A 16,644-nucleotide genomic window follows, 5' to 3' on the forward strand; every position below is an offset into this window, starting at 1 on the left:
ATTACTTTAAACTTCACACAGAACCAAAAAAGAGCCTGTATAGCCAAGACAATCCTAAGCAAAAAGAACAAAGTTGGAGGCATCAAGCTAACTGACTTCAAACTATACTACAAGGCTACAATAACCGAAACAGTATGGTACTGGTACCAGATATATAGACCAATGGAACAGACAATTAATTACCTGGCAGCCTCAGAAATAACAACCACATCTACAACTATCTGATCTTTGACAAACTCTTCATAAATAAAAGAGAAATTAAAATAAACTCTTTCCCAGACAAGCAAATGCTGAGGATATTTATCACCTCTAGACTAGCCTTACAGGAAATGCTCAAGGGAGGCCTAAAACCTGGAAGCAAAAGGACAACAGTTACCATGATGAAAACACATAAAAGTATAAAACTCATTGGTAAAGCAACATACAAATGAGGAAAAGACTCAAAGGGCACCACCACAGAAAACCAGCAAACCCCAAGGACAAATAAGAAGATGAAAAGAAATGAACAGGCCAGGCGCGGTGGCTCAAGCCTGTAATCCCAGCACTTTGGGAGGCCGAGACGGGCGGATCACGAGGTCAGGAGTTCGAGACCATCCTGGCTAACACGGTGAAACCCCGTCTCTACTAAAAAATACAAAAAAATAGCCGGGCGAGGTAGCGGGCGCCTGTAGTCCCGGCTACTCGGGAGGCTGAGGCAGGAGAATGGCATAAAAACCCGGGAGGCAGAGCTTGCAGTGAGCTGAGATCCGGCCACTGCACTCCAGCCTGGGCGACACAGCGAGACTCCGTCTCAAAAAAAAAAAAAAAAAAAAAAGAAAAGAAATGAACAAAAAATATATGAAAACAACCAGAAAACGATTAACAATATGACAGGAAGAAAACTTTACATATAAAAAATAGCCTTGAAAGTAAATAAATTAAATTCTCCACTTAACATATATAGAGTGGGTGGAAACAAACAAACAAACAAACATGATCTAACTATGCTTTACATGCTGCCAGAAGAAATGCACCTTACCTGTTAAGACATATATATACCAAAAGTAAATAGTAAATGAAGAAAAAAAGATATTTCACACAAATGGAAACCAAAAGTGAGCAGAAGTTCCTAGATTTATCAGACAAAAAGGACTTTAAGTCAAAAAGAGTAAAAAATAAAAGACAAAGAAGGTCATTATATAATGATAAAGGGATTAATCCAGCAAGAGGATATAAGATTTTTTTTTTTTTTTTTTTTTTTGGAAACAGAGTTTTGCTCTTGTTGCCCAGGCTGGAGTGCAATGGCACAATCTCAGCTCACCGCAACCTCTGCCTCCTGGGTTCAAGCGATTCTCCGGCCTCAGCCTCCCAAGTATCTGGGATTACAGGCACGCGCCACCAAGCCCAGGTAATTTCGTATTTTTAATAGAGATGGGATTTCTCCATGTTGGTCAGGCTGGTCTCGAACTCCTGACCTCAGGTGATCCGCCCACCTCGGCCTCCCAAAGTACTGGGATTACAGGCATGAGCCACCGTGCCCAGCCCAAGAGGATATAAGAATTTTAAATATGCACCCAACCCTGGAGTACTCAATTTCATTAGCAAATGTTTGATCTAAAGAACAAAAAATAGATTCCAATACAATAATAGTGGGGAATTTCAGCACTCCACTCTCATTATTAGACAGATTAACCACACAGAAAATCAACAAAGAAACATTGGACTTAAACTGGACACTAGACCAAATGAACCTAAGACACATTTATAGAACATTTATCCAAGAACTACAGAATACGTATTCTCATCAGCACATGGAACATTCCTCAGGATTGACTGTATGTTAGGCCACCAAAACAAGTCTCAACAAGTGTTAAAAAATGAAAATCATACCAAATATCTTCTCAGATCACAATGGAATTAAACAAGAAATCTAATAGGAACTTTAGACATCACACAAATACATGAAAATTAAACAACATGCTTCTGAATGACCACTGGGCAAATGAAGAAATTTAAATGGAAATTTAAAACATTCTTGAAACAAATAAAAATGAAAACACAGCATATTAAAACCTGTGGTACACAGGAAAAGCAGTGATACAGGAAAGTTTATAGCAATAAACACCCACATCACAAAAACAGCAAGATTTAAAATAAACAATCTAATTATGCACCTTAAAGAACTAGTAAAGCAAGAAAAACCAAACCCAAAATTAGTAGAAGAAAAGAAATAATAAAAATCAGAGTGGAATTAAACAATAATAGAGACTAAAAAAAAAAAATACAAAGTATCCATAAAATAAAAAGTTCCTTAAAAGGTAAGCAAAAACAATGAACTACTATCTATACTAACCAAAAAAGAGGGAGAGAAGACCCAAATAAACAAATCAGAAACTAAAAAAGAGACCTTACAACTGATACCACAAAAATATAAAAGATTATGAGAAACTATAATGAACAACCATAATCTAATAAACTGGAAAATCTAGAGGAAATGGATAAATTCCTGGACACATACCACCTAACAAGATGGAATCAGAAAGAAATGGAAAACCAGAAGAGACTAATAATGAGTAGTGAGATTAAATCAATAACACTTTAAAAATACTATTTTTATAGTTTTTAAATTGTTATAAATTATAATTTTAAAATTATTTTAAAATAATAATGTTTTTTTAAAAAGTGTTCTAGGAAGCTAGGCAGGAGGGATCAAATGGGACTGGTTGGGTAATGAAGGGAAAGGCAGGGAGGGGTGGAACTCAGAAAGTCTTCCAGGAGGGGAGGTGCTGAGCTGATCCTTGATGCATGAGTGGGGCACCCAATTTAAGGAGCCAGTGAAAGGTGGTGGACATCAGGGGTGTCATGTGGAGGCCAGCTGAGACACAACTAAAACCTGCATCTATGCCTGCTTCCCAGACCTAAAGGTGGGACACGGAGAAGAGCAGCGAGAAGCAGGAGCTAAACCAGAGCTGGAGAGGTGTGCACCTGGAGATTCTTTCCCAGTTTAGCTGGATGAAGGGAGATCAGGCCTTTTAGGATAGCAAAATTCATGTGCTAAATGGAAATGTATAAAGAACAAGCAACTTCTTTAGTTTGAATGAATATAATGTTGTTTCCTGAGCAACTGACCCACCTGAGGTGGAGATAAAATTTCTGATTAGATGTCTGTATTTCTGTCTCTTCTGGTTTAAGAAAATCTCATTTTAGGAAATAACTCAATCAACATAACTTTTACCTCCTGCTTAGCATTTTTTATCCCCTTCCCCCTTGTCCTGTACTGATGGCATCTGGGTTCAGGACACGAACCCCAGGCCCTAGGTGGGTCAGGCACAAAGGAAAGCCTGGGATTCTTCTGCTGCATTTTGGATTTTTGCTGCTCCCTGCTGTAAGGGGACTGAACTGACCAAGTTCCTGGTCTAGGGCCGACTGATGAAATTAGTGGTCAGTTAACTTCTATTCTGTTCCCATGGCCTGGGCCAGCCCACTGATCCTCCTGGCTCACTCCAGCTCACTTCAGCTCTGACTGGAGCTGGAGAACTGAAGGAAATAATGTATACAATGGTCCATTTCCAAGATAAAGTGCCTTAAATTGGCTTAGGTGAGCAAACTACAGAAAAAACAGGATATAGTAGGCCCCTGCTTGGATAGCCAACATCTGTTTGTAGCCCCCACACCCCCTTTAGTTGCCCTCACCCAAACCAAAGAAGTTTAGTCTAAGTTGAAAGTTTACTAGCCTGCAAAACAGCTCACTTTGTCTGTTCTTATCAGCCTGCCCAACTACTTAGGTCATAAGTCAAATACTTAAAGAGCCCCTGAGCTGACTAGGATTGCAATGCAGTGTGGGCTGCAACAAAATGCCACAAGACAACCTTAAAGAAAACACCTAAAGCCCCAACCCAACAACGGATAGGTGATGTCTGGGAAGATTGTGACCCCATAGCACTCAGCCTATCAAGAGCCGGGAGAGGGACCTGTGCCCTAGGGGATAAATTGCTTGTTGTAACTGTGCTGGGTGTGCCTGCCCATCAGACAACCTGTCTTGCAAGACCATCATTAAATATCTCACTTTTGCTGTTCTCTGGGTCTCTGAGTCCATTCTTTGGGTATGGATGGGTGAGTTTCTTTCTCACAACCTGGTGACCCATATGGGGAGCTCTGTGCCTGCATGGAGTGGGACTCCAGCTGAGAGGGGAGAACATCCCACCTGATTTAGGTAGCCTGCTCTGTCTGGGTGTCCTGGCTCCCCACGAAAGAAAAAGACAAACCTGAGACTGTTATTCAGAAGACAATGGAAGTGACACAGGGAGAAAAACAGGCACCATGGCAAGTAGGCAAACTTGTGCATGAGCCAAGGTAGGAAAATTGGACTGTAAGTACTGCCTTGGTGGTTGGACATTTTCAGAGGTTGAGTGTGTGTGACTAAGATGTACCTTAGATACAAAGCGAGTGCAGAGTCCCAATTCTCCCACAAGGAAACAGCTGGAGACAAACGAAGCCATTCTTGAGGTGTCCAAGAAACTTACAGTGTGGGGGCTGAGTACACAGGAAAAAGCTCAGACACAGAGACTAACCAAAAATGGGAAATAAGAATTCTAGGCTTAGGAAACAAAGGAAAAAGGAAACTAAAGAGACCCCCTCTAAAATTCCCCCAGATAATCCATTGGGGAAAATGCTGCAGGTTTGGAGGGATAACCCTCAAACCAGGGACAAGGAGAAGCAAAAGATAGTAAAGTATTGCTGTTTTATCTGGCCCAAGGAGCCCATTAATCAGCCTTCAGTCTTTTGGCCTAAATTTGGCTCAGATAAGGATTGAGTGTGCCAAACTGAATTCTCTATGTAAATAATAAAACTCCATCCTCACAAGAGGAGGTAGGTTACACTCTTTGTTGGATTAGTAAATTAACCCCCATGTTCCCCTTAAAGAAAAAAAAAAGAGCATAATAAAGAGCCCTCGCCCAATGAAATCCCTGGCATCCCCTAACGTGCTTGCCCCCCGCCCTGTACATCTCACAAAGTAGAGGGCAGGGAGATCAGGAGGCAACAGGAAGGCAAGAGGAAGAGGAATCTGGGGGTCATAAAGGAGCTAAACCCCATGCTCTCTTAAATCCTTACCCAAACTTAAGGAAAAAAACTGAAACAACGTTTTAAAATGTTTGAGAATTTACCTATTCCTTCTAAACAGCAGGTGTCTAACATGTACCCTCTTAGAGATGTCCCTATGGGACAGGAAGAAGTTGGATTTGTGAGTGTGCCTCTAACAAGTACTGAGGTTAGGAATTTAAAAAAGGAAATAAAGCCACTCTTTAAAAATCACCTCGATTTAGCAAAGCAGGTAGATCAATTTTTAGGACCAATTTTTATACTTGGGCTGAGATGATATCAATTGTAAATATTCTGTTTGCTGGGAAGGGAGGAAGAGAAAAAATAAGAAGGTAAATTAGAAAGAGAAAGGGGAGGAAACAGCAAAGGTAGAGGGCCAGAGAGAGACAGAAAGAGGAGAAACTGAGTGTAAGGGAGAGAGGAAACAGGGGATGACAGAGAAAGCAATAGAAAAAGAAAGTAAGTGAGAGGAAAAGACAGATCAAAGACACAGACAGTGAATCTGGGGAGAAAGATAATGTAAAAGGAAGAACGAGTATAAAAGAAAAGAGAAAGAGAGAGAGGCCATAAAAGACAGGAGACAAAGAGACAAAAGTGCAAGTAAGCAGTAGCAGCCACAGCCCTGCTGGTGGAGGAAACTTGGAAGCTGACCTGCAGTGGGGCCCTGGTAGTAAGCACCCCACGTCAGGTCTGGACTGTATTAAATCAAAAAGCTGGAAGATGGTTAACTAATTCCCGGATTTTAAAATATAAATTCATATTACTACTACTAATAATAATTTAATCTTAACAATAGATAAACCCAATAGATTTAACAATAGATACTTGCTTGAATCCAGCCAGTTTCTTATAGAAAGGAGATGAGAATGAGGAGGCATAAAACTATAACTATTTAAATATCATAAAATGTCAAACTAAAGTTAAACCAGACCTTAGAGAAACTCCAGGACATGATGGGACGAGGCTGTTTGTGAATGGGTCATCCAAAGTAATAAACAGTAAAAGACATAATGGCTATGCTGTCATTGATAGAAACAAACAATCCTCATGTGAAAACGGTAAACCAGTAACTGGTCAACCCAAACCTGTGAATTATATGCTCTTAACCAGGCCCCTAAAGCTCCTAGAAGTCAAAAAGGCACTATATATACTAACTCCAAATATGCCTATGGAATAGTACACATCTTTGGAAAGATCTGGACAAAATGGGGTCTAATAAATAGCAGGGGGAAAAATTAGTACACGGGGAACTGGTCAAACAAGTTTTAAAAAGCCTCCTGCTTCCAGTAGCCATAGTTCATGTAAATGGCCATCAGAAAGGAAACACTATAGAAGCTGTAAAGAACGGACTTGCAGATAAAGCTGCTAAGCAAGCCTCCCTGAAGAAAGAAGTTAAACTGTGTAGCCTAATCCCAGATATCCCTAATGTGGTATTAAGATCCCAATTTTCTAAAGAGGGGGAGAAAGAGCTGGGCAAGACAGGGGGCACTCAAACTGAGGATGAAAGGTGGGTGCTCCCTGATGGGAGAGTCATAATAAGCAAACCCATAATGAGAGAACTGATGTCCATACTGCATAAGGGAAGTCATTGGGGAAAGTCTTGTGTAATGCAATACACAAAAATTACGGGTGTATAGAGATTTACACACTTGCTAAACAAGTGTGTGAGGGTTGTATGACCTGCCAGAGAATAAACAAAAAGGTAGTTAAAAAACAAAAACAAAAACAAACAAACAAAAAACAAAACAGACTACTGGAGGAAGACCTCCTAGGTTAAGGCCATTTCAGAGCATTCAAGTACATTTTACAGAAATGCCCAAAACACAGAGACTAAAGTATCTGCTGGTAAGAGTAGACCACCTCTCCAGCTGGGTGAAGGCCTTGCCCCTCCCAACTGCCACAGCCAGGAATGTGGTCAAAATAATCTTAAAACAAATTATACCCAGATTTGGCCTGGTAAAAAAATATTAATTCTGACAATGGAAGCCACTTTGGCCCAAGGGTGCTAAGGAGAATTATGGAAGGTTTGCACATTAGATGGGATTACCACACCCCTTGGTATCCCCCCTCCTCTGGAAAGGTAGAGAAAATAAGTCAAATTCTCAAAAAGCACATTACCAAACTCATCTTAAAAACTAAAATGCTTTCGACCAAATGTCTCCCAATAATGCTCCTTGGGATTAGGACAGCCCCAAGAAAAGACTTAGGATTGTCCCCCTCTGAGTTATTGTATGGACTCTTATATTTAAACAAGGCTACAAACCTTCCTACTATGGAAACCAAAGACCAATTTTTAAAAAATCATATACTGGCCATATCCTCTACCCTGTCATCTCTTAGGTTAAAAGGACTTCTGACTCAAACTCCACCCCTGAGTTCACAGTCCACCACTTCCAGCCTGGCTACTTGGTGCTGATTAAAACTTGGAAGGAAGACAAGCTCCACCCAAGCTGGGACAGTCCCTGTCAAGTGCTCCAGACCACCGAAATAGTTTTGGAAACAGCTGAACGAGGGTGGACTCGTTACACTTGGGTCAAGAGACTGGTAAAAAAAAAAAAAAAACAAAAACCAAACAAACAAAAAAAAGTGAGGAAGAGAAAAAGGGAAAAGGACAAATGGGAAGTGTATAATCACCTAAGGACCCCTTAAAGCTAACTCTAAGGAAAACCTAGAAGAGAGCTATAAGCGGGCCCTGTCATTGGGGATGGATATGGTTAGGATTAATTTAAGCACAAGGGGTAAAAGGAAACCTGTGTATTGAATGGAGCCCAGTCCTAGGGGTGGAAAGTAGGGATTATCCAATCAAACTAATAGTCAACATAACTCAGACCTCCAACCCACAAACTGTAAAATTTAATGCCTGCCAAGTTTTACCTCGAAGGAATTTAGGACACTAAAGACAGTTGTCACAGGCAAACAAATATCTATGACCTGAAACAAACCATTTTCAGACCCTCTCAGAAAAGCCCTGCACTAGCTGAAATCGGGTCTGGTGGACCACTGAATATCAAGGCTGGGTAAGTCATTCTTCCAAAAACAAACCCTTAAAGGATAAAATACATTTATATAAGGGCCCCACACAACCTAGCTGTGAAAATTTAAAATCCAATCCTATATTAATGACAATAAACAACCCAGCTACTCTAGACCAGGAACCTTGGAAGTATGGATTAGGAGTAAATATCTCAGGAAGGGACCTCGTGGGATGGTAAGCTCTCAGGCTAATCACCAACTCATCCTTGAGCTCACTCAGGGTTACTATAACTTCTGGCCCCACCATTTCCTTTAACCCACCAGGCAATAACTCTAATAGAGTAAAAAATAATAATAATTGAAATAATTGACCTAAGGCAGACTTTAAAAATTAAGACCAGATATGGGGATGTAAATGCCTGGGTTGAATGGGTAAAATTTTTGGTACTAGCCCTCAACAAAAGCTACTGTTACACCCACTCTGTTGGGCAGTGTCAGGCACAGGTAGTTCCATCTCCCCTAGGATGGGATACCAGTCCCAAAGGAATGCCTGCATGTTGGCTCTATACCAGCACAAGGATGCGTGGGAAAACAAGACATACAAAAGTCTATCATTGGTCCTTCCTACTTTGTGGAGGTAGGAAAGCAATCCCCTCATTCTCCATAGGGAATATAAAATACTCCTTTTGCCTCTCTAGGCAGGGACTAGAGTTCAATAAGCCCGTGGGAGAACTCTCAACTTACACCTACATCCTAAATGTTACTGGCTAGTCAATGGCAACTACTCAGCTCTTCATATACCCCTGGATAATGTCTACTGATATTGTGGGAAGAGGAACCTCCATGACCTGTTACCATCCAGTTGGATCAGGACTTGTGCCTTAGTTCAACTTGCCATTCTATTCACCTTGGCATTCCATAAAATCCATGAGAATCCACATGGCCACTGAAGTTGGAGAAATCTAACAAATTCTTTTAATCTCAACATTTATATTAACTCAATAGGAGTCCCTAAAGCAGTACCTAATGAATTTAAGGCTCAAAGCTAAATAGCTGCTAGGTTTTAAATCAGCACTCTTCTAGTGGTCAACTATTAATAAAAATGTAAATTGGATTAATTACATCTATTATAATCAATGAAAATTCATCAACTATATTCAAAATGCTCTCAAAAGAGTACCTAGCCAGTTAAATGCCACCAGCCAAATGGCCTGGGAAAACAGACTTGCACTAAACATAATCCTAGTAGAGAAAAGGAGCATATGTGTCATGCTGAGTGGAAATTGTTGCACTTTCATTCCTAATAAAACTGCCCCAGATGAAACCATCACAAAGGAGTTATAAGGGTTAACAACTCTAGCCAATGAATTGGTGGAAAATGCCAGAATTAATAAACCATTTACTGATTGGCTAAAAAGTTGGTTCAGGAAACGGAAAGGAATGGTAGACCTTCATTCTAACATCTCTTATAATTGTAACTGGAGTCCTAACAGCTGTAGGGTGTTGCATTATCCCCTGTGTTAAAGGGTTAACCCAAAAGTTAACCAAAACAACCATCAATAAACAAATGCCCATAACATATCAACTATTATGAAAAACTAAATCAAATCTACTCTTGCCTAATAGAGTCAATAGCTGTTAAAACAATTTAATGACCAAAGGACATGAAAATAAATGTGAAAAGAGAATCAATAGGGGTAAAAGAAAAAGAGGAGGGAATTGAAGGAAAAAATGTATACAGTGGTCAATTTCCAAGACAAAGTGCCTTAAATTGACTTAGGTCAGCACACTACAGAAAAAACAGGATATACTAGGCCCCTGCTTGATGGCTGACACCTGTTTGTTGGGCCCTCCCTCCCGCTTAGTTGCCCTCACCCAAACCAAAGAAGTTTAGTCTGAGATAAGAGTTTACTAGTCTGCAAAACAGCTTGCTTTGTCTGTTCTTATCAGCTTGCCCAGCTACTTAGGTCACAAGTTAAATACTTAAGGAGCCACTGAACTGACTAGAACTGCAATGCATTGTGGGCTGCAACAAAATGCCAAAAGACAACCCTAAAGAAAACACCTAAAGCCCCAACCCAACAACTGATAGCCCATTCCCGGGAAGACTGTGACCCCATAGTACTCAGCCTATGAGGAACCGGAGGAGGGACCTATGCACTAGGGGATAAATTGCTTGTTGTAACTGTGCTGGGTGTGCCTGCCCATCAGACACCAGATCTTGCAAGACCATCATTAAAAGTCTCACTTTCGCTGTTCTCAAGGTTTCTGAGTCCATTCTTTTTTTTTTTTTTTTTTTTTTTTTTGAGACGGAGTTTCGCTCTTGTCACTCTGAGTCCATTCTTTGGGTTTCAATGGGTGAGTTTATTTCTCACAGATCTCGGTGAGCCCTGGCTATGGCTACCAGACACCCTGCCTAGCAGCCCACCCCCACAGCTTTCAACTGTGGAGTCATTCACTCTGCTCATGCCAGTAGGGCAACTGTCCCACTGCCCACTGCCTGCACACCACAGGGCTTGCTGGCCAGCACCACAAGTTCCTCCATGGGGAAGATGGCAACCTATAGGTCTCTTTCACTTTCATGGGTACCAGGAAAGCTTGGGAGAACTGTCTCAGCATGTGGGTATCCTTCCAGAGCACAAAAGAGGGTGCAGGTCACAAGATTACTGCATTAAGCTTTCTTCTCAGCCTGATTGATCACTTACCCCATCTTCTGATTTGGGCCCATGGGTGAGAGAAGCCATGGCAGATGTCTGACTCTTGCATTATCCATCTTCATCTCCCTTCTCTCTCACTCGCTCCAGGACCAGAAAGGCTTTTTAATAACCCCTTCCCGTCCAGAAGGGAATCCCTCCATCACATCCTCATCCTCTCCCCTTTGCCCTTGTCCCCTCTGCGACCCTTAGGGATACAAGGCCACCAGCTCTCCAGGGTCCTCAGAAACCCCAAATATTAGAAGCAGATCCAAGATTTTGGGTTATTCCCCAGGTTCTTTTTTCCTACTTCAAGAAGCCCTGGAGAGGAAATCACATGAGGAATGTGTTTAAGAAAAGAGCAAGTACTGTCAACTTCGGGCAGGATAGAGGAGTGTAGGTGGGGTCCATAAAAGAAGCCTACAGGCATCCAGGAGGAACAGACGATAACGAGGAAAAGGAAAATCCTGTGAGTGCTCTTGGGAATCTGGGACAATTCTGAAGTTTTCCTACATTTGGTTCATCAACCAAAGAAAGCAAGACTGGCTTCAGTCTGGCCATGCCCAAGACACAGAAACAAAAGGCTGACTGCCATTGTCTGCCCAAACTTGGCCCATTGGACTGGCCCAAAGCAGGTCCATTGTGCAATGAGAGAAGCAAAATACAGAGTAAGCTCAGCCGTTACCGGTGAAATGGGACCTAGAGAAACAAGGCAGAGCTTCACTCTGACCCCCTCCTTGGGGGCCCCCTTTGGAGCAGAATAAGACCTGTAAAAGAAAGACCAGGACTTGGATTCTGCTCTGTGGATGAAAGAATACGGGGCTCACGGGCTGTGTTTGGGAGAAGGGAGTGGTGCGGGCTGTACAGAGCAAGCAGAGTGGAGGTGGGGCCAGGAAATCTCCAGGTGAGCCTTGGTTTTGCTTCTCATAGGAGGTGAGCGTCCCTGTCACCCCCAGTGAGAGAGGCAGGCGTACAGCACCCCACCCCCTCACTCGGCTATTGTGGGGATTCACAAAGTGAAGTGGGGTATGGAAAACATCCATTGTCAGCAGTTTCCAAAAGAATTTAGCCTTGATCCCTATGTTCACTTCATCATGGAGAGAGAGACTGGGAAAGGGGGAGAGACTGAGGCTATGCCCTACACCTCTGTACGGGTTTTTCTGCTCCCAAAGAGCCATTGAAACCTTGCTGCCTCTATCTCAGTCACAGAAGAACTTACAAAGCTGAGGGCTGGAGACTGGTTCCTCCTTTCATAGCCTCTCAGAACACCAGCCCTGTCACAGAACCACGAAGCTCCGTTCTCAAGGAGATCCGGAAAAGGATCACCCCCACCTCTGTTCTCACAAACAGAGAAAGCCAAAATCACCACCAGAGGGCGGAGAGGAGCCTTGCGGGGACGGCCTTGCGGATATAGCCTCCTTCCTGTTCGTTGAAGTGCTGTGGTTGGCTCGCCTCGCCCTCGCCCCGCCCCACCCCGCTCCACCCCACCCCGCCCCGACTCGCCTCGCCTCACCTTGCCTGCCTCCCTCTCTCTTTCTTTCCTTTCTATTCTTTTTCTTTTGCTTTCCGTCTTTCCTTACTTCTTGAACAAACATTTATTAAGGCCCTTACCTTGAGTCAGGCACCATGCTGGAGCTAGAGATACAGCCGGGCGACAGGTGTGCGGTCCTGCTCCTACAGCCTTGGTACGTAGTCAGCAACACTGAATGAATGAATGTATTCTCTATAGACCTTGAAAGAAAATAACCACAGGCCAAAGCTTGAGAAGAAAGACCTTGAGGACAGCAACAGCCCCAACAGACCCAGACATAGGGACTTGCCACGGAGCGGTCCCAGACACCCACCAAGAAGCCTTGCAGGGATGCAAGACCACAGCTCGTTGGCAGCAGCAAGGTTTCAGGGAGAGGAACCCCAGTCCCATGGACTCATCTTTTCTTCCAGACTCTTCCAAGTGAGAGTTATGAGGTAACCATACAGGCCAGAGTCCCAGAAATGCCCTTTCCTGAATTGGAGACTCTGAGCCAGCCCTTCATCCCCAGTAGAGAGGGGTAGGTGCCAGTGTAGGTGGATGATACCCTAGCTTACCTGTTCTACTCAGAGTGGCACTGGGATGAGCGGGCACAAGGGCTCCAGTTAAGGATAGCCAGGGGTAGTGCTTCGGGGTCAGACCAGGAGTGTACCCCAGCATTCCCAGCTGTGTTTCAGAGAAGGTGGCAGGCAACCCTGGAATTAAATCCTTCTCTAACTGAAAAATTAAATCCTTCTCTAACGGGAGGAAGCAGCCACAGACCCAGAGCCTCTGCTCCTATTACAGCCATGTCCTCTTCTACAGCTCATCACCAGGCTAGGCCCGAGGGACCTCCATATTCTCAATGGAAACTCCCACCCAAGGTTCAGGGCCCTGTTGTTAGGGGAGCACCCCTTCTCATGTTAGAGCATCCCTTGACCTGTTGTGACACCCTTCCTTCTATTGGGGAACTCCTCATCCTGTTAGGGCACCCCTCCTCCTGTTAAGGCACCCCTCATCCTTTTAAGGCACCCTGCCTCCTGTTAGGAAACCCTCCGCCTGTTAGAGTACTCACTCCTTTTAGGGCACCCCTCCTCCTGTTAGGGCATCCTTCATCTTGTTAGGACATTCCTCCTCCTGGTAAGGCATTCCTCCTCATGTTAGGACACCCCTCCTTCTGTTAGGGTACCCCTCCTCCTCTTAGGGTACCACCTTCAACTTTATGACAACTCTCCTCCTGTTAGAGCACCCCTCCTCCTGTTATGACACCTCTCCTCCTTTTTAGAGAATCCTCTTCCTGTGGAGGCATCCCTCCTCCTATTAGGGCAGTGCTTCTACTCTTAGGGCACCATCTTCACCCTGTAGGGCACCCCTCCTCTTGTTAGAGCACCCACTCCTCCTGTTAGAAAATCCCTCCTCCTGTTAGGACACCTCTCCCCCTGTTAGGGCACTCCTTCTACTGTTAGGGCACCCTTCCTTCTGTTAAGGCACACATTCTTTTGTTAGGGCACCCCCTTTTCCTGTTAGAACACCCCCTCCTCCTGTTAGAACACTCTCTCCCATCTTAGGGCACCCCTATTCCCATTAGCATACCCCTTCTTCCTGTTAGGGCACCTCTCCTCATGTTAGGACACCCCTCCTCCTGTTAGAACACACTTTCTCCTGTTAGGACACCCCCTCCTCCTGTTAGAACACACTTTCTCCCATTAAAGCACCCCCTCATCCTGTAAGGGCATGCCTTCTCTGGTTAAAGCACCCCCTCCTCCTTTTAGGACACATGTCTTACTGTTAGAACATATCTCCTCCTGTTAGGACACCCTTCTTTTGTTAAAGCACCCCTCCTCCTGTTAGGGCATTGATATGATTTGGCTGTGTCCCCACCCAAATCTTATCTTGAATTGTCATTCTCATAATCCCCTATATCATTGGAGGGACCCGGTGGAAGATAATTTAATCATGGGGGTGGTTACCCTCATGCTGTTCTCATGTTCTTATTATGGTGAGTGAGTTCTCATGAGACCTGATGGTTTTATAGGGGGCTTTTCCCCCTTTTGCTTGACACTTCTCCTTCCTGTCATCATATGAAGTAGGACATGTTTATTTCCCCTTCCACCATTATTGTAAGTTTCTTGAGGCCTCCCCAGCCATGCAGAACTGTGAGTCAATTAAACCTCTTTCCATTATAAATTGCCCATTCTTGGACAGTCCTTTATAGAAGCTTGAGAATGGACTAATACAGTACATTGGTACTGCAGAGAGTGAGGAGCTGCTATGAAGATATCCAAAAATGTGGAAGAGATAGCAAAAGGGGGCTTGCCTGGGCATGCCTGGGCATGCCTGCAGTGGACTGGGGCACACATGTGCACTACAGGAATGAGATGGAGCCACCAGGAATTTGCACCTTATGCAGGGGAGAAGCGAAGCCTCATCAGCTCTTGTGTGGAAGCCCTGGCACTCAACTGTGAGGTGAAAACCTGCTTGCAGGGCCCTTCTTTTTGCTGAGAGTTGTCCTTTTGCTTAAAAAATTATATTACTCATTCTCTGATGTCCACGTGCCTAATTGTTCCTGGTCTTGAGACAAAAAAAAACTGGATCTAGCTGAGCTCAGGAGCAGAAAAATCCTACATCACAACTGATTTTGGAATTGGGTAACAGGCAGAGGTTGGAACAGTTTGGAGGGCTCAGAAGAAGATGAGACAATGTGGAAAAGTTTGGGCCTTCCTAAAGACATGGAGGGCTCAGAAGACAGGAAGATGTGGAAATGTTTGGAACTTCCTAGAGACTCATTGAATGGCTTTGACCAAAATGCTGATCGTGATATGGACAATGAAGTCCAGGCTGAGGTGGTCTCAGATATAGATAGGGAACATTTTGGGAACTAAAGTGAAGGCCACTCTTCCTACACAAAGAGACTGGTGGCATTTTGCTTCTGCCCTAGAGATCTGTGGAATTTTGAACTTGAGAGAGATGATTTAGGGTATTTTGCAGAAGAAATTTCTAAGTGACAAAGCATTCAAGAGGAAACAGAGTATAAAAGTCTGGAAATTTTGCAGCCTGATGATGTAATAGAAAATAAAATCCCATTTTCTAGGGAGAAATTCAAGCCAGCTGCAGAAATTTGCAGAAGTAATGAGGAGCTGAATGTTAATCAACAGAACAATGGAGAAAATGTCTCCAGGCCATGTCAGAGACCTTTACAGCAGACCCTCCCATCACAGACCCAGAGGCCTAGGAGAAAAAAATGGTTTCATGGGCCAGGCCCAGGGCCCCTGTGCTGTGTGCAGCCTAGGGACTTGGTGCCCTGTGTCCCAACTGCTACAAGTGTGGCTAAAAGGGGCCAAGGTACAGCTCAGGCTGTGGCTTCAGAGGGTGCAACCCCCAAGCCTTGACAGCTTGGCAGAAGTCAAGAATTGAGGTTTGGGAACCCCCATCTAGATTTCAGAGGATGTATGGAAACACCTGGAAGTCCAGGCAGAAGTTTGCTGCAGGGGTGGAGCCCTCATGGAGAACCTCTGCTAGGGCAGTACGAAAGGGAAATGTGGGTTCAGAGCTCCCACACAGAGTCCCCACTAGGGCACTGCCCTGTGGAACTGTGAGAAGAGGGCCATGGTCCTCCAGACCCCACAATGGTAGATCCACCTACAGCTTGCACCTATGCACCTGGAAAAGCCACAGGCACTCAACACCAGCCTGTGAAAGCAGCCTGAAGGGGGGCTGTACCCTGCAAAACCACAGAGGCGGAGTTGCCTAAGGCTGTGGGAGGCCACCTCTTTTATCAGTGTGACCCAGATGTGACACATGGAGTCAAAGGAGATCATTTTGGAACTTTAAGTTTTAACGACTGCTCTATTGGATTTTGGACTTGTGTGGGGCCTGTAGCCCCTTTCTTTTGGCCAGTTTCTCCCATTTGGAATGGGTGTATTTACCCAATGCCTGTACTCCCATTGTATCTAGGAAGTAGCTAACTTACTTTTGATTTTACAGGCTCATAGGCAGAAGGGACTTGCTTTGTCTCACATGAGACTTTGGACTTGGACTTTTGAGTTAATACTGGAATGAGTTAAGACTTTGGGGGACTGTTGGAAGGGCATGACTGTGTTTTGAATTGTGAGGACATGAGATTTTGTTGGGATGAGTGGGGAAATGATATAGTTTGAATGGACTAATACAGGCACCCTTTCCTCCTGTTAGAGCACCTTTCCCTGTATAGGACACCCCTCCTACTGTTAGAACACTACTTCTCCTGTTAGGGAACCCATTCTCCTGTTGGGGCACCCCCTTTTCCTGTTAGAATACCCCTCTTCCTGTTATAACACTCCCCCCTCTTAGGGCAATCCCTCCTTCTGTTAGGGCACCCCTACCCCTGTTAGAGCAACTTTACTCCTGTTGGAG

At 44.0% G+C, this 16,644-nt stretch overlaps 1 protein-coding gene across 8 annotated transcripts in view; it reads right to left on the bottom strand.

Annotated features, from left to right (window-relative positions):
* Positions 1–16,644, bottom strand: part of LCE5A (late cornified envelope 5A) — a 77,875-nt gene that overhangs the window by 20,136 nt on the left and 41,095 nt on the right. For 4 of the 8 annotated variants that reach the window (XM_077987332.1, XM_077987339.1, XM_077987331.1 and 1 more), the window contains exon 2: positions 12,357–12,476. The exons of the other annotated variants lie outside the window; for them this stretch is intronic. The gene's annotated coding sequence lies outside the window, so the exon portion shown is untranslated. The remainder of the gene's footprint in view (positions 1–12,356; positions 12,477–16,644) is intronic. 8 annotated transcript variants of the gene reach the window in all.

Source organism: Macaca mulatta, chromosome 1, assembly GCF_049350105.2.
Source record: "Macaca mulatta isolate MMU2019108-1 chromosome 1, T2T-MMU8v2.0, whole genome shotgun sequence".
Classification (NCBI taxonomy): domain Eukaryota; kingdom Metazoa; phylum Chordata; class Mammalia; order Primates; family Cercopithecidae; genus Macaca; species Macaca mulatta.